The following is a 19,153-nucleotide window of genomic DNA, read 5'->3' as shown; positions in this document are numbered from 1 at the left end:
ACGCTTGGAACGCAACACTCCAAATACACTTTTTTTTTTGGTACTATTTTTAGGGGCTATGCGATTATAGTCAAGAAGATATAATTTTTCAGTTCAGTAATCCATATTTTCAAGCTTGGAGTATATTTATCTATCTACTAGATCATAATTTGCCTCCTTTCTATCAACAAATTACCCAGAATTTCATAGCCAATTTACTTGTAAACTGTCTTTAACATCTCCTTCCACTGTTCTGCTTACTGGGAAATTATAAAAATCTTATCACAGAGAGATTTAGTAAATCAGTATAATTTTATACAAAAGCTTGGCCTCTGAACACTTCAGTCTTAGTGAAAAGATGCTTTGTGGGTGAGACTTTGTAAAGTTGTTATGGCTCAGAACAGATTAACCATCTCTCTTCTGGCATTGGGAAGGATCGCGTTGCTTGTGTGGTTATCCACTGAGGTCAGTCATTTTTCGTTATCAAGTAGATGTATCATAATAGCCAAAAACACATTTCCTGATTAACATGAGAATATAAAATATCTTTCCCTCTGAAACTTAGAGCAACAAATACACTTTCTTCTCAGTTGCTTGAACAAGAGAGCTAAGATTAAAAAAAAATATTTTATAAAGATAAGCTTGAATATCCTTGTCTCGTCTATGCCTCCTCAGTTCAAATTCTATCAAATTTTCATATCGGAGCACAGTAAAATATTTATATGTAAGTTAGAGTGAAAAAATGCAAAGGCTGGCTAGAGGGCAATCTCTTGGAATGTATACAGAGCCAAAGCCTCAGCAGGCAGTCTAAAAAAAGTAATATGTTAGTCTTCTAGGTTCTTCATTTGCCAAACTTAATTGTAGCTAGCAGGATCCATCGCCGAGAGAACAAAGGGAAAAAGAGATTCCATTTTATATGAAGAGCTATTGCACTTGACACGGTTGAAAACAGGTTCATGGATTTTAAGACCAAAAGGGACTACTATTGTATTGAATCAGACTTTCTACATCAGAAAGGCCAGAGGGTTTCAGCTGCCAGTGCCCTGATCAGGTTCATGAACTCTGGCTGAATCAGAGCACAGTTTTGAGGATGATGTTCAACTTGGTCTTGGTTGAAAGAGTTCAAGAACCGAAGAATCCCTTTTGCATCTTCTTGCAGCAAATGGTTAACAGCTCTCACACTGAAAAAGCAGTGCTGTGTGTTTGTTTTGTCACTTCCAGACACATCTTCCAGTCGCTGCATCGTGTTTTATTTTATCCCGCCATCTGAGGAGAATGGGGATTACGGAGTTGGGGAGAAAAGGTACAGGATATGCCAAATTAACAGTTTACTTTGCACTCTTTGTTTTAAGAGATTAAAGAAGGCTGTGACTTAATACGTGATGATATCACGTAATACATAGTAGGTCATGATCTTACTTTTGCCCTTGATGCCCTCGAAATTCTGGTTTTCTGGTCTGCTGTATTCAAAACAACAGGTGGTGTAACGTATAAGTAATGTTTGCTGGATGTTCACAGTTGCACGCAGTAAGAACGATCTACCGAAATGCTCGCTCAGCCTGGCTCCATGCCCGAATGAATCCATGGACGCATTTTCAAAGAATTTGAGCATAATAGCCCCACACATCCATTGTTTACAGGCTGAGGTGAATTGGAAAGCAAGCATGTCCTGACCTTCGTTATTGCTCTAAATATTGTCTTTACTATTCAGAACAGAGGTTCTCATTCATCTATAATCCATGCAGCGTTTCTCCAAAGCTGTCAGTATTCACAGAAAGTGGTTAGCTTTTACAAATGATTGAACCAAGCTCCAGACTGACTCCTTTGATTCTTATCCATCATCAGATCCTCTTTAGTGATTTCTCATGAGGTTCCCCTCCCTCTTGCAACAGAATTTCTCTCAGCAGGAGATGATGTACTTCAAAAATGCATTAAATTTTGTACATAGATATCTGCACATACTGACACAACTCGCTGCAGCGTTTGACAGCTCCTTCTTCAGGTTCCTCACGAAGCTTATGGCAGAGGTGAGAAATCTGAGGCTGCATAATGCTTTAATCCGTAGTAACCTCTCAAATATTTAAATTGTAGATACATCTAGACCGCGTATTTTTTTTAATGGTAAAACGTAACATTACGCAGGTAGATGAGGAAACATAATTCCTGTATAACTCATCTAAAACTAGCTTATCGCATTTTATCCGCATTCAAACTTCTTATCTGAAACTTGGCTCGGTAGGAAATGGTAACATATCAAGGAGCCCATGAACGTTATCTTGCGCCCCCCCCCCCCTTTTTTTTTTTTTGGCTTTAATTTCTATGCTTTCATGGGAGCTACTTCCAGTTCTGCTGTTACTCACAGCGAAAGTATTGATTGGCTTCTGGCATAGTTCTGGTCTGCTGATATCTGGAATGCTCCTGGGGCCTCTGAATTTGGATGAGAGATGAACCTCCCCTAGTGGAAAACTGTTTCACCAGTGTGTGATAAGGATCCGGATGGCTACTGTTTTGTCCAGTTTGGAGTATTTTATGCTTACTGTGAATCCTTCTGAATCATAATCTTACCAAATGGTCCATTTTGCAGAGTGTATGACATCAACAGGAATGCGACTTTTGAAGTACAGTCAGCTTTCCAAATTCAAATTTACAACAAGGCGACTGGAGTGCTTTATAACAGGGAGAGTTAGACACATAATTGTAAGCTGTAGTAGACACTAAGGAATACAAACAGGAGGGGTGAGAGTGGTCTGTGGTCCATACATTTGCATATCAAGATAACTATCAGTTATAAATAGGAGCCTCTGTCAAACTGTAGTACATTAAACAGTGGAATTTGACCGTACTTCTCCCAATGGCAACCGTAATACCCTTGCAAGGCAGTGCCAGAAAGAAGTGCCCCTGAAGTGGTTCTTAGGCAATGCAAAATGTGAGCTCTACCTGAATTTTCAAAATGAATTGCCTTTCAGCAAAACCAGCAGTGACTCTCTGCTTTGGATTTTGTCTTTTCCAAGATTCCCGGTTACAATGTAAGTGTCTTACAAGTGTGCTGAGCTGGAAAAGCTTTTTGCCTCTGTTGTTCCAGGATAAATCAAACAATTTCAGGATATTTTGCCAGCCTCCATTTTCTCTTCCAGTAAGTGATTATCTGTCATGCACATGTTAGTAAAAATTTCAAGTTATGAAGAGTCATTCACCAACAAATATAGAGATTTGTGGGAGGTAGAACAGGAAAAGAGAGTAAGTTTCTGTCTGCAAACTGCTCCCTTAACACAGTCCAAGACAAGCAACTAAAGACACAATGTGATTTAGTATCTGTTTTGTTTTATGTAGTTAAAAACAGTGTCTTGCCACTATATTTGTTCAACTGACTTACATCACTTTTGACTTACTATTTATCTGTATTTCAATACCCCACAGCAGCAGCAGTTGTTCAAGTCCCACTACACTCAGTCAATTCACTATGAAGCATTTATTTACCATCTATTGGTAACCAAGGAGCATGAAAATCAGAATAGTGAACTAACTTGAGGTTGGTAGCATCCACTGCAGAGGCGAACCGTAAAAAAAAAAACCCAAAACCACACACACACAAAAAACCCAAACAAACCCCCCCAAACCCAGAAAGGCCATCACAGATCAGTTCTCACGCTCTTCCTTGTGCTTTTCCCCTGCTTGTGACAGAGGGATTTGCCGTGCAAAGTGGTGTGAAAGACAGGATTCCCCAGAGAGAGGAGCAACATCTTGGAGATGAACGTGTTTAATGTTTTGGGAGCTACAGTTGCCTTGGAGTAAGGCTACCCATAGGAACTGAAACCGTGCCCTCCCAGGTGAGTCTGGTAACCTCTCTAGCCCTATATCTATCTATCTATATTCACATCCCTAGCTACTATATATATATACAGTCGCTAGGGATGTAACTATAAATCTTTGTCTGTGCAAATGTGAACAAGAAATTACTAAGCAACTTGTGTAAGATGCATAGTGATCTGATGTCAGTTTTATGAACTCAGTCTCAAGATGATTTGAGCCCCATCTGGGATGAGCTCAGCAGATGTACCTAAGCCTTGATTCAAAGCATATGGAAAATGCCGTGCAGATCATTATAATGAATTTTTGAAGAAATGCTCTATGCTGTGCTTAACTGGGAGCGCGCTGTGGCACTGGTGAGGTCTGACAAGCCACTGAAGTGCTTTGCTGCGGCCTTGTGTTCAGGCCTTGGCAAGTCCGGGCAGTGCACGGGCACTGCGACGGCCTTCTCTCATGCTGTTGAATGCAAATTCATGCAAAATGAAATGCAATGCAAATAACTCCCCACAACTGTTGAAGGGTTGCAGTTTGTGGTTTTATAAACCTCTCACTGCATGGAGCTATTTTCTTTCAGAAGGAGCTCCCTAAAGCATCTATGAATTGTATCGCAGTAAAAAAGTAAATAATAAAAGCAATTAGCAAAAGAAAAATATCTTTCTGCAGTGAGTACAAGTGAGACAAAAGTTGGTGCAAACAGAGTAAGTATCAAATGGAGGGATCACTTGGCTCCTTTGTATCTAGCTCCGGACAGTAACTCATGAGCACAACACGATTACGTACTTCAGAAATGAAGGTAAGTTATGGAAATATGCATGTATACAGCATGTCCTCTCCATTTCAGTGTATTTAACTGCAAGGTCTGATGTAAGGCAATGGATCTCAGTCTGCAGAATGGCTGTTCAAATACTGAAATTCCTGGGAACTCAAAGGCAGATTACAAGATGACCTCCTAAGATATACGGTTTTAGGTACAAACCCAAATATTTACCATATCAGCGAGGGAACTAAATTTAAAAGGTTGTCTCCAAGCAAATTAATTGCTGTAAAAACAAGCTTCCTCTGCACCATGGCCCTGCTAGCGCCACAATTTCTCACACACTCAGATCTGAACTCAACAAATCTCTTAAGCATCTGGTAATGCCTATTCCTAGTCATCAATTTTTTATATTTGGTGACGTTTTGATTTCTGTGAGACCCATCATTAATATTAAAAATATTCTTAAACACTTGATTACTAAGGTTCCGCTCCCAAAACTAAGGACCTTAGTGGGAAGAGTTGCAGATTCTTTTGAGGGATCCTGAACTACGGATACCATGCCAAATGACAGCCAGGCATTTTTATTTTAAGAAGTTATAGCTTGCAGCCCAATACTTCCAGCAAATGCCTTCCTACTTAGGAAGGTATTTAAGCATGTTTTTAATTCCCATTGAATTTTGTGATCTTGGAGCATGTGTCTGAACTGATGCATTTTGAATAGGGAGGGGAATACAGCATGGATCTGGTAAGTGTCATTCTAAGTCTCTGCCCAAAGTATTTAATGAATCATGAATGCTTCTATTCCCTCTGGAATACTTCATTTTCGAAATAGGTTGCAAGATCATATGAGAGAAACTTGCTAGCAAGCCTCGTCTGTATTAGCCATTCATAATTAAACTTAAAGAGCAGAAAAACCTTTGCGGTGCAGATACTGGGCGTCCACTGATGGATAGGGAGTATGAAGACTACTGCAATAATGACCCAGCTATTTCTTAGCTCATTTTGAGGGCAGGGGCGTGCTAGAATTACGTTGTGCATACGTATGTAGAACAAAAACTCTACTTTCAAAAATGTTCGCCTAGATGCTATAAGCCTATCACATTAAACAGCCAAGGGCTACTTTTACAGATATTAAATTTAACAGCAAATCCTAGGAAGAAGCGTCTGTTTCTTGGCATGCTTTCCTGGACTGGCTTACTTGTGTTTTGTTAAACTTCTGACTTCAACTTGCTCAGACTTAGTTGTCTCAGGTGAAATACTTCAGGACTCGTCCTTGAACCTACAGAATAAGAAATCAGCATGAGCTTTTATCCTAACTAATGTTATTTTATGACATTGTCTACACTGAATTACTTCAAGTCTCTAGATAGCTTCTGTTGTTAAAAACATCTGAAATCTGATGAACAGGAGCTTTTAACAATGACTTTACCTAATTAATGCACAACAAACCTGTTTTCAATCCGGCTTTATTCAACAGAGCAAATAATCTGTGTTGCATGATTTTATCGACTGTTACAGCTGTCAATAGGTATCTCTAGAGAATTGTTGCCATTGAAAATGATACCATTTCCCTCTCTAAGTTTTTCTCAATAGAAGCATCCTGCTGAAAAACCTTTAGCACGGATTTTGTTTCCTTGCACAGCTGTATGCTCAATTCTTACCAAAACCCAAAAGTTAAAGGTTTAATAGTGCAATACCACCCTAGCATTGTTGTCCATTGTGGTTAGATTGACCAGCCTTTTCTTTCTCTCCTCTAAATCACTGGAGAATGTAAGACCCATAAAATGGCTGTCATGGCATCTACTGACACATAATTAAATTACTTTTAAAGCAATTTGTTGAAAGAATATTATTATTTTGTAAATTATCTACAGAGGATGTAGCCAGAGATTAGGGCTTGGGTCCAACACGAAGGATAACTGGAGTCAGCTTGGGTGAAGGTCACACATCCAGATGGAAATGCAAATAAGCCAAACAAAGGTGAAATCTAAAAAGCTTAAGTCCAAGTGTGTCGAGACCAGGGGAGCTATGATTTGACCTTACTAAAAGAATGAGATTCCTCAATGAATATTGACCAGAGGAAAATTGGTCAATAAAAATAGGTGAAGGATCTTAGCAACAAGAAAAGTATAAGCTATTTTAATGGGTAAAAGGTTTTACTAGGAGATTTCTATGGTGAAGTTTAGCTGCATTTTTATTTAAAAAAACAAAACAAAAAAAAAAAAACAAAAAAACAAAACCACACATAAAAAAAGCCAAAATAAGCAAACAAAAGCCTTAGTATTAGTATAAGGCAGAATTGATTAGTGTATTGAAGGGTACAGAGTGCATGTATGATTTTTCTTTAGCTAGTAACTTGTTTAGTTTTTTTCCTTTTCTTTCACCCCCAAACCTCTTGAGGTTTATAAAAATGGTTATTTCTGTTTGCATAGTACAGAGTTGGGTTTTTTTAGTGTATGGATTTTCCTTTTTTGACTTTTTAATGACTTCTTTTCCAATAAAGCTATCTGAAGTTCTTGTGGAGACATCCAGTTTGAGAATTTGAGTCCTTGGGGCTCGTCACTGTAGCAGTTACGGGGATCAGGACTCAGCCTGCCTTAGCATAAATCTTTCAAGTTCCAGTTTTCAAGGATGTCTTAGACTGTAGGAAGACATCTCTGCTTATACAAACATGGCGTTTATGCACATATGCCTTTGAAAGCGTGCTTCTCTTCCTGTGATTGGGACAGAAAATGTAAAGATAAACATACTCTTGACTCACCGTACAGTATTGAAATGAAGGTAGGCAGAGGGCTTTGGGGCATTTGCTGAGCTTCACTGGACTATTTGCCTTCCCCTATCCATTCCTTTTTGAAGTGCCACCCAGCCCCTTCTAAAGAGTTCATAAAAGTTAGAGGAGAAGTAATATCTTCTATTAGATCAATTTATACAGGTGGAAAAACAAGCAGGATTTTGGGCTCAGCCCCCCTTGCTGACCTCTTTTGTTTCCCTTATATCCTTAGACTGTGTCACTGTTATGAAAACGTTACACTGACTACAGGAAGAGATGTTTCTTTATCGGATACTTTCTGCCCATATGAGCTACATTATCAAATCAGAAGCTAAAACCAGGCTTCATGAAATAGGTGAACCACTACACAGGCTCAAAGAGGATATTCCCCCCCTGCCCAGTAGCAGACAAGCCAAACAGCCTTGCCAGCCCAGCAGCAATACAGAGGTACGTACGTAGAGAAAACCTGAGCTCTTACAATTAGTGAAAAACAGTACAGTTGTAACTCAAAACGCTGGTGAAAATGGCATAATGTAAAGAAATCATTACTTAAAATGATCAGTTATGGGCATTAGTCAAGTGAAAATAGTGAATCATATTATTAAATACCAACACACTGTGAATTAAATGCTAACACACAGAATAATAAAAATAAAGTTGCTGTCAGTTATCTGCTTATAAGAGATGTACTTTCCTTCTGAAAAAGTTCATAAGGAAAATAGTATATTTATGGTGTTTTTTTTTCTTTAACATTTAGGGAACAGAACTTGAAATTTATTAAATATCTATTTTTAATATAAATGTGCTTAAGGTGGGTGGAGGTTTAATGGTGGGTCTGAGTCTCTGAAGAAAAGTATAATTATGTGGATTTAAGAGATGTGATAACTACAAGCATTGCGATATTCCAGTACGTCTTTCATTTCTTTGTGCCTGTTTTTTTTTTTGCACTGGCTTTGAACTTATTTCAGTGGTCAGTGTAGAGCAGAGGACAAACCCAAACCAAATATTTAATGTCACTCAGTAAAACAAAGCAATTATCAGAAAGACCTAGAACTTTACAAGGACCACCACGGTCCTTACAGAATGCCTCTCCATTGCTGTGATACAAACCCTGGACCCCACAAGTTATACCACACATCACGATATAAGACACCATTAAAACCATCATGAAAAATCAGCCACTTCTATACATAATATTGAACATTATCAGTGTCAGTATCTGTTTTGGGTAATGAGAAGTAAATTAGCAGCCTAGTCTAGAAATTATTGCAAAGCTTTTTTAATTATTAAATATTATTTGGGAATTTGAGAGCTGCAGAATTAAGGGAGGGGGGAAGAGAGAAACCCCATACTTTGATCACAACCACCACTTGAGGTGTTTGACAACAAATCGTTTATTTACTGCATCTTTGTCTATTAATTATAAGAGCTTTCTTTGGTAAAATGCAAATGTGCTTTCACAAGCATCAAAGGAAAATACTTGTGCATTTTTCCACAATTGACTATTTTTTAATTAAAGATAGAAACTAGGTTTTAACTGAGCATTTTGCCTTTCAGCTCCTGGCTCCAGCCTTAGGACACCTGGACTCTAACAGCTGGTTTCTTTTGTAACTGCCTGTAGTTACCACTTTTGAAAGCACACTCTTTTTTTTTTCTGCTCACTGCAGAAAAACCACAGCACATTTCTGCAAGAAATCAAAGGTATAGCTTTTTCTCTTCAGGTTCAGAGAGTAATTCATAGAGCTTTAAGATGTCTCCTCTCCAGGCAGAAGCAATGAATGTACAACATTGTTTCATTTCCAGACACACACCTAAGCTTTACAATCCTTCTTTCTCTTTCTCCTCTCTTTCTCTACCACTCACGTCACCCAAGAAACAAAGATGTGTATGCCAAGCAGACATTATAACTATCTTTTTTAACATCTGTTACAGGCCAATTTCAATGCTATTGCTACTTTCCTTCTCATTCCTATGTATGAGCTGGTATTAATATCTCCAAGGAAAGTAAATGCATGAATCAATGTGTCTGAATTAAATAGGGCTGAACGAATGAAGCATATGTATGAGAGAGCACGTGTTGTGTTTGTATGTTCAGGTTCTGGGCTGAGCATCACTCGTGGTGTTGGGACGCGGTGTGGAGGCCACCTTGACAGAGACAGGCAGACTGGCCAGAGGAAGATTTGGGGAGACCCTCTGTGCAAGGTGCCACAGCCTTCCTTGAAAATAAGGTGTGGAGTGGGGGCAGACGCTGGGGCCGTGATGCTTGTCAGCTCCACTGCCGCACAGGTCTCGGAGGAAGGGACGGGCAAACAGCTGCCCCATCGTAGCAGAGGCCCACATGAGCAAAGCAGGAGGAGGAAGGAGGCGGAGGACAGAGCGTCAGGGGGCATCAGGAGCTGGGGGCAAAAGACTTGAAGACATGGTGGCTGTGAGGTTGGTGCCCAGCGTAAGGAGCCGCTCCCAAAGCGAGATGTCTTTGGAAAATGCAGCGTGTCTGGCCTGGGAAGAAAACCAGGGAGAAGGGGTAGGTACCTTCAGAAGCCATTTTTAAAACGGCTGCTGACTGGGCGTTGTGTACGTTGCAACTCTTTCCCGCTGCTCGCGTTCCCCTTGCGAGCAGCCCGTGCAGAAGCCGCGTGTGGAGGTGGCGTCGGTTCCAGCGCTGCTGAGAGCGGGCGGGCAGCTGCTCACCTGCCAGCTGACACACGGTCAGCTTGCTCCGAGCAGCTTCCAGCCCGGCGTTCGCTCGAGCATGCCAGTGCCCGCTGCGGGGATAATGCTTCTACTCTCCAGCCCTCCCAGCTTGGTGCTTCCCCTCATCAATGAGGTAGCCCACTGCTAGCCAGCGAGCAGTAGCCACGGCCAGTGCGGCACCGACGCTGCCCCCAGCCCCAGTGGCTCTCCCTCCTCTGCTCATCCATCTTCCCTGTAATGCAAGTCAGATATCTCACTGTCAGCCAGCTCCAGCTGTCCTGGCCTAGCACACAGAGTCCATTAGGAGAATTTTAGCAAAAGATCAAGAGGAGACAGGAACCAGTAGCTGGCTTGGAAGGGAGAAGGGTGTTTTGGCTGGCATGTGTGCAGGTGATAGATACCTTTTTGTACTGTCCAAATTTGCACCTTGCACTATGGAGTATAGCAGTGGCTGAAAACTGTCTATTCGTTCTTCCTTTCCTTATGACCGTGTTGTCCTATGCTGAGTGCAAACAGTGTACGGCCCAGGAGCTGAGTCTGCTTCACGCTACGTAATGATCTGAAGACTGTGTTCAGCCGAGATTCTTTTCAGGATGTGGGAAAAATAATACAAAACTAGTATTGAGCTATTTCTCTTAAGCTATCTGCAGTTAAAGTGATTATTAAAAACCCCAGGACAGGTTTAAGGGCAATCCAGATGAATATTGTTTTCATCAAAGCAATAGTGAAGTCATCTGCTTTTTCCCTGTTGCCTTAGGACTGACTTTAGAAAAGGCATACCATCAAGTGAAATTGGAATGATTTTGCTCCAATTCCTTTAAAGTTCAATTTTTATCAGTTACTGCTTGTAGTTATCTGATGTAAGAAAGACTACTTGCTTTCTGAATAGTGCCACCCATAGGTGTTTTTTGGGGAAAAAAGCTTTCACTTGGAAAGTTAGAAATGTACTGTCTCTATAGTAAAAAAACAAACCAACAAACAAAAAACCCACCAAAAAACAACACAAGATTAAAATGCACTGCTTTTTCTAGTACAACAAATAAATAAGAGCCATGTACAAAACAAGTGGGATTGATTTGAGGTGGATGACAAAAATACTGTGAATACAGAACAGATGAGAGAATAGCAGCATGTGTTAATGCTCCAGACTTCAGTCTTGTCTAAGAAATATGGGTAAATGCTTCTCTTTTGTGGCTACTTCTGGCCATTACTGACTGCGGAATGCAATGCTCCGGGTGCTAACTCTGATCCCAGAAGACCTTAGAGGCTGAAAGAAAACTGGCAGTTACTAAAACACAGGAGTGAGATGCTTCAGAAAAAAACATACGCTTTGCCTGCTATGTTTCTTAAACTCCTCAAAGCTACTGGAGGTGTGATGGTGGCCCTGCATAGTCACCTCTAGAGGTGACCGTCCGTAAGAGTGGACGGAAGTAGCAGGACTCTGTTCCTTGAGAAAGAATGAGGAGATTGAGACAGCTCCCCCGAGGATCCTGCAGAGGCAAATTAAGCTTTGGAGCTATCACGATTACTGTGGCTCTTCTGTTGCCCCTTTTTGCCTTGGCAAGAACAAGCAGCCGCGTTGCTGAGAGGAGCTGTTCTTTGCTCTTTATGAGGCCCTGAAGTGCTCGCTAGGAATCAGGCCATGCCCAGGAAAGGTATCTTAGAAAATCGAGGCACCTGTAGGTATGATCGACTCCAGGAAAACAGTCCTCAGAAATAATTGAAAAGTTAGGTGGAAAACTGCATGTGCACGGGGCGTACCGATTAGACCAGCACTCGGAGGCGGTACGCACACGGTGAGGGTATTCTGCGCGGCGTGTTTTCCCACAGCCTGCCCCCAGCAACGCTTGCAGTCTCTACAGGAGACAACACACTGGTATGGGCCTTCCGGACATCTTTCAGTGTCCAAGACAATCCCCAAGTACCAGGTCAGATGCAGCTTCTATGGCTCAGATTTACGCCTCTGAGGATTAAAGCTAGTAGGTAGGAAAAACACTGGAAATGGGTGCCTGGGCAAACTTTGAGCTTTGAGAATATGACAGTTATTTTTAATTACATCAGAAGCACTTCAGCAGCTTTACTTCCTCACAGATAAAGTTAAATGACAACAGACACAGCGGCAGAGGAAAATATAGAGCATAACATTTAATGAAAAAATTTATAGTATCAGGATCGTTCATGCCAGGACAAAGTGCGTGGAAAATGCACCTAAATTAGAATAATTAGGGTTAATATGCCCTTTGCACTGGCATAAATAGTTATTTAATCCACAGGTCAGAATTAGTCTCTCTGGGTTCCACTGTTATTTTTATATTTAATAGAGTGTAAGAGGATAATAGCAGAACCAAACACACTGCATCTGGAGGAGGTTTGTAGTCCATGTAAACTTAATCTAAGCTAAATCTGCTCTGTTCAATGTTTCTCCAGCTTGATCAGCCGATCTTCTTCCCTAGTGGAAACCGCATTCTTATTTTTTACTTTTTCTGTAAATAATCTTTCTCGCTCTTACATGGCTTCTCTCAGTGATGCTGTCAGCAAGATGATGCCTAGTCCCAATTAGAAATTCAATCAATATTCACATAATGAGGGTTCTAGCAAAACCATGTCATTTAGTTCAAAGACATGGATATATTACTGTAGCTATTCAGAATTCAAGTAATTTAGGGCACCTCAGTAAAAAAGATAAAATAAAGCTGAAAGCCTTAGAGGTAGTTAATTGTTACTATGGCAACTTCCTAAATAAGCTTTAGATTCTAGTCATTATTCAGTTTATTTGGAGGCAGAACAGAATCATTAAAGATGAAACTTAGTTAAAGCTCAAAACAGTTCTGGGATGTTGCCGTTTCCTGCTGGTCCTTATAAAGTTACTTAAAGTTTGTCCGTTGCAGCTTTGAACTCTGTCCAAGAGCAAGACGTTGCCTGCATAGATTAACAAACGGCAGCATGTTACATAGCAACAATCTAATTTTAATAACTTTGGCAATAGCATTTTTACATCCCAGTAGAACTCTTTTAAATGTATTGTGTGGGAAAGAAGCGGTCCTCAGTGAATAATGCTCTCATCTGTCCATAAAATGAAATACTTAAGATCTGAATTTCAAAAATGGGCTCTGACTGTGAGTGCACCTTTGTCATCTCCCAGTATAGGGTACAGTCCCCACAAACCTTTTGGGAGCTCAGCCACTCTCAAACACTGGCTCTCAACATCACTGTCCCATAGCAAAATTCATAAATGGATCTGTGGAGTGCCATTAAGCTAACCACAGCGTTCTTCCTTCCATGACACCCGTGCGCAGGAGAGTGGGGATACGTTTTAGCCTGGTCCCTGGACGCTACTGTAACAAATCTGGTAACTAGGAGCCAGAAGAAAGGTTGCCATCTCAAAATCTTGCCACGCTGATCGTGTCCATTTGTGTTCCTACTGAGAATATGGGAGAATATATTCAGCTTTTATAGAGCTGCATCACTGGAATAGATTTGAAGAGCCTTGCTTCTACAGGCAGCATTGCAGACAGCAAACAGGAGGCAACAGAGCGGGGTAACTCGCGGCCACACCACCTTAACTAGCCAAAGATCCACATCAGCCTAAACTTCTTGCGTTTTCTCAACAGCTATAGTTCCCTTCCTTAACTGCTCCATAGCACATGACAGATCAGTGGAGGCAAGGCAATAAGATCGTGTCTCAGTAGGAGACACTCCACAGCTTCTCACAGAAGTAACTTCTTAGCTCAGACCTGCTTTCCCTCTTCTGTAGGCTGGAAATCTCTGAAGTCACTGAGTCATAACTGCAAAGTTGTTAGGGAATGATGCCTTCAGTGCGAGGATACTTAGGAGAATGTATAAGTAGTGTGGACTGAAGTAAGGCGTTCTCAAAAAAAGAAAATAAAAGGCAGGACACGTTACTTGCCTGTGAGCTCAGTGCTCCCAAGGGTGCCTGGCAGCTGGTAGGTAGGTGTTCAGTCGCCGACTGAGGCTGAACCACGACACCGCCTCAAGTAGCTTAACTGCAGGGTGGGGAAACTGTGGTATGTCGATGTCTCTCAAAAGGAGGTAAAAGAAGACCTGGAGAGTGATAGACTGCTCTTTATGTGGCCAGGAGTCAATATGACCTTGCTGTAAAATAACGCCCTTCCCCACCAGCTGCAGCCCACCTGTCTGTCGTGAGTTAATGGTCCTGGGGACGAGGAGTCACCCAGGCCAGGACGCACCTTGCGGTGTTTGACAGCCTCGGAGTGACTCTGGACTTCCTCCACAGCCAGTGTGGGGAAACAGGCACTGCTAGGGCACGGCTCGTTCGGCCCTGTGTATGAAACTAGCAGAGGTGGGGTAATTAGCCTGTTTCTCTTCCCAGATCTTGAATTATGAAACAGAAGCCTTACAATAATGAGGTTTTTTTGTTCCTTTTCCAAATGAAATTGTTCTGTTCATTTTTTTAAAAGATGCTTTTATTGTGAAATACAAGTTGAACATCAAAACTTAATGATGTAAAACAGTCATAGTGGAAGTAAACTGGCTCAGACTGGTTTGGGACACTTCAGCAGACTTAATTCTGTTGATCTTTCTCCGGTGTTTTTTTGTCCTCAGAAGCAGCTCTCTAGGCTGTGCCTAATTTTATTTTTATTTCTTTCTGATTTAGAACAGTAAAAATGTGCTTTTAAATTACACATGATGAAAAAGGAATGTGCAGCCGGCTGCAATAGAAGCTGGGTTTTGTTCTTCCATCTGAAAAGGCTGTACAACGTGCAGCAATTCTGCATTGCCTATTACTTGCACCGCTTCTTTTCTATGGAGATCCAGTCTCCAGAGTTGTAATTGAGGGAACCATAGTAAGGACTAACCATAGTAAGGACTAACTTTGCTCAATTTATTTTCCTTTTTTTTTTCCTCAACAGTTTTTTTTTGTTGTTGTTCTTATATAGTCTGATCCCAAACAGTGCTGTTAAATAAGTCTGAGCATTATTTGTTGCATTTTACTTTCTTCACTGTTATACAACCACAGCACCCGGCTGTTTGCTGTGTTGCGAGAGCAGTGTTTTCAAGGTTAGCACAGAAGTAATCAAACACTTAATGGTGGAATGAATATTCATATCAAGAAACATAATGAGAAAGTAGATAGAAGCAAATATTGCAATTTAAATATAGACTACAGCAGGAAATGGGACATGAAACAGTAATTAGATAGTGAAAATTACATGTTATTTACATAGGTAAATACACTGCAGGGGTGATGTATGTGATCCTTTCTATTGGCATTTGTTTGTGATTTAACCCCGGTTTTAAAAAAAGGGTGTTTTAAAACATAAAAACAAGCAAAAATGAATGCTTGCTTTGGACTAGAAAAACTGCATTGCTTGCAGTTTACTGATTTGGGCTGTGTCAGCCAGGTTGCAAAGCTGATGTGGATCAGAATAGGCCTGTACTGCAGAAACTGGGGCTGTCAGTTCTCTAGAAGACAGGTTTTCCTCCCAGCCTTATGCAATTCACTGCTATTTGGATGACTGGGAATCTGTGGGTGCTGCAACAAAGACCCGAGCTCCTACTGCTCAGACTAGGTGGAAATTGTGCTGCTGTACTTAATTTCTTGCCGGAAGAGCAAGTGGAAGGGGACAAAAGCATTGTTTTCTCTTGTTCAGGGAACATCTAGTTCTAGATTAAGATTCCTGCTTTTCCTTTCAGAAGCAGAAGTGTGGCTCAAGCCTAGCTCTGTCAGCACCAGCGTGCATCATGGGTCTTCACAGCCATCATACCAGAGGTAGCAATACTTATTAGTTCTACCCTGAACCACCTGATCTTGCTGGATTCCCTCCTCACACCTGCTCCTTTTTCCTTTATCAGTTAATTGTGTCCTCCTCCTTTAGCCAAGAGGAAGGTGAGAGAAAAGGCTAAATTAATGTATTGATCGCCTTTCCTCTCTTTAGCCAGCACCATTCTTCCTTACCGTGACCAGCTGCCATGAACATGGAGTTAGTTGATAATTTGGGCTTTCCAGAGAAAATGGACTGCAGGGAATTAATGAGGGGGACAGGGGTAGAAAAAGAGGTCCCTCTTGCAAAGGCACAGTTGCCTTTGGCTGCAAACCTCTACTGTGCTTGAGTCTGCAAGAAAGAAAACTGCAGGGTACGTAGCATTTATTTATTGGTGAGTACATGCAGTGGATAGAGGACTGCCATGCAAATATTCTTGTGGCTCTGGATGAATTTCTGCTGGTAGTCATCAGTCAGGTGAGGAAGGTCTGCTTCTTGCTCCTCAGTGTAGGCTGATGTTTGATGCTGCTGATTTGCTGTCTTCCTGTTCCTTGCTTTTCTTTCCCTAGGATTTTATCGCTTTTCATGTTGGTATTTTCCTCTTGAATCCCTGAGCTTTAAGTCACCTCATCTCAGCAAATACTGCTGACTATATTGTTTTGCTTTTCTTATCCTGCATGGCTTTAGCTCATGGGCCTTCTCACACCTTAACATCATTTTTCCATAAGGCTCTATCATGGTGGCAATAGAGTTGTGTGAAACCAGACTGGGGCTTGTAGGCAGCTGAAGCCCTCCGCCACAGGGTACGAAGGGTTATATCTTCCAACCCAATTCACATTAGCTGCCCCGATGACACAAAGAATTACAGCACAAAGCTCAAAGGAAAATTTCTGAGACAAGTGCATGGCACTGCAGTGCAGTTCACGTTTTCAAGACATTCCTGTGTGCAGGCTCCTGAGCTGGCACCTAACAAATGGCCAGGATCCAGAGAGGGCACTGCCCTGCTGGAGGTCCTGAGCTCCTAAATACAGAGAAACGGCGACTGGCTGGTTTCCCAATTGGCAAGTGTCTCAACCTTGGTGTTCTGAGCAAATCCCAAGCTGGTCAGGCTCACTCTATTTTTGAAGTTCGGTTGACATTGCAAAATATGGGTTACTGTCTGTTCTGTTTAAAATCTAATTAAGACTTCAGTTCAGAAATCAGGATAATGCAACCTTTGTTATCTTTCATTTGCTGTTTACTTTCCATCAGCAGACAAGTGCTTGTGGATATAAGGAAAAACCCAGAGAACTCCTCCTATCTTTTATGGATGCTTCATTATGCAAAGGCTCTGTGTGTGTGAGCGTGTATCTGTCCTCCGTAGAGTAGCTCTGAATTGCTAAGGATTCACCACTTCTCCTTGTGGAGGTGGCAGCACATTGGTCCTTATTCTTTCTATAAAGTTTATTACTTTTTATGAAGTACCTTGAGACTATGTGGAGTAAAAGACTGCGTTGAGATAAATATTATTTATTATTCATCACTTCAAATACATTTGTTCATATACTTTAAAGCTGGGAACAGCATGTGATGAGAGACAGCTGCATAGCGAGGACTCTTACTGCAAGCATGCAAATTATTTTTCAGATCTGGGAAGAGGTGGTGGGCCCAAGCAAGCATCTTTTCTTTTTCCAGCCCTATCAGACGGGCTAACGAAAGCTATTGCTTCTCCCTATAAAACATAACACAGAGTGATCCCCAAAATGAACTAAATCTGTGGATAATAATCACACTGTAGATAACAGCACAAGCACACAAAAAAGGCTGTGAGAAGGTCATAAAAGTCACCTAGTCTCTGATTTGGGTCTTTCGTATGAGGAAGGCGTCCTGCAAACAGAGCTACCGTAAGTATCCCTTATCCTTGTGTGCCCAGCTTCTCCAACAAAAATTGCTTAAGGCAGCAAGAGGCAATTCAGCTGAAGAAATAAAAGCAAAACCCGTCTTCTTGCAGAAACTAGACATTTTGTAAAAACCAAATGGAGCAGAGAGAAGAGCGGATGTCTGTGACTGAAACGACCATGACAACACAATCTCTCTGTATGTCAGATGGATAAAATAACAGGCTTCTCTGTGGAAACCTGATTGAAACTCACTCATATCAGGCCTCTGGGTTTTCTGAGAGAATGGAAATTAAGATTGCCGTCACTTTTCTCCACCTGTTCAAATGTGTTCCAGTTGTCCATTTTTCCTGATTAGGGAGACAGGGATGATTGAACATCTCCTGTCACTTTTGAATCCAGTTTGGAATTGCTGAATATTTTGCAGGAGGCAATTTTTAGGGGGATAATACCTCTAACTTTGGCTGATGAACTCATATGAGCACTGGTGGCATTTCAGACCCAAAGAAGGCCAGAGTGCCACGCAGCAAGCTGTATTTATTGCAGTCATTTCTAGAGACTTTGAAACAAAACTATTTTATTCCATCTTATTGTTTGGCAGTTCAGAGGAGCCTCTGGGGAAGGGAAAAGCTAATTTCTCGTTTTCCTGCTAGCAGATTAGTAGTCGGTCCTATTTAGGATGAATTCCAAAGGATTATTTTCTTCCCTTCTATGCCATTCAGGATGGGAAAGTGATACAATGGTCAAGTGGAAGGGCTTATTTTTATATTAAGGATAACTACACATTTCAACAGTGTTTTGTCTCTGAAAACCGCAGGTGACTTTTTGAATCACAGACATAAACAAGACAGAAAAGATCCTGTTCCGTACCTTGCTGTGCTCAGCACTGTACAATAGTTTGGTGGAGTCAATTTTGAATGAATGACTCTTAGGGAAAAACAAAACCTAAAATACCATGTGAAGAAGACACTGCTAAATTTCAGCTTCTTCTGAACTGAGCAGCAGACACTGTCTTATACATTGTGCATGACTATAAAATGTTTCTCAAATAACAGCAATAAACCCTTTCCAGAATAAACAGACATCAAATAAAATGTCCGGAGTCAACTAACTGCCTTACTCCACTGAAAATTGGTGATTTGTAAAAGTCCTTGTCCACCAGCTTGTCTTCAAGCACCTACCTACCTTTCAAAAAATATCCCCTTTAGTCCTTTCTGAATCAATTGTCCTATCCTTCCTCTGTGTTAAAACCTAAGGTATTTGTATAGAACTGGTCATAGGAGAGGTGAGGAATTTAAGTACTATTATAATTCATTGTTTCTTGTCTTATTTTCTTTCTTTCTTTTCTGATTTTTAGCTCTTGAGAGTTACCGGCTATTTTTTTTAAGGTATTAACGAGTTTGTTTCTAGCCTAAATGTATAGGTTTCTGCTCTGCAGGACATTCTCAAAGAGTAGACATTTTGGCATAAAATCTTAAAATCCTCTTTTTGGGGAACAGATTTTGCTGTTTCTCTGCATGCTGCC

Source organism: Phalacrocorax carbo, chromosome 13 (genome assembly GCF_963921805.1).
Source record: "Phalacrocorax carbo chromosome 13, bPhaCar2.1, whole genome shotgun sequence".
NCBI lineage: Eukaryota > Metazoa > Chordata > Aves > Suliformes > Phalacrocoracidae > Phalacrocorax > Phalacrocorax carbo.
The sequence above is the reverse complement of the archived record's forward strand: the minus strand, read 5'-3'. Positions refer to the sequence as shown.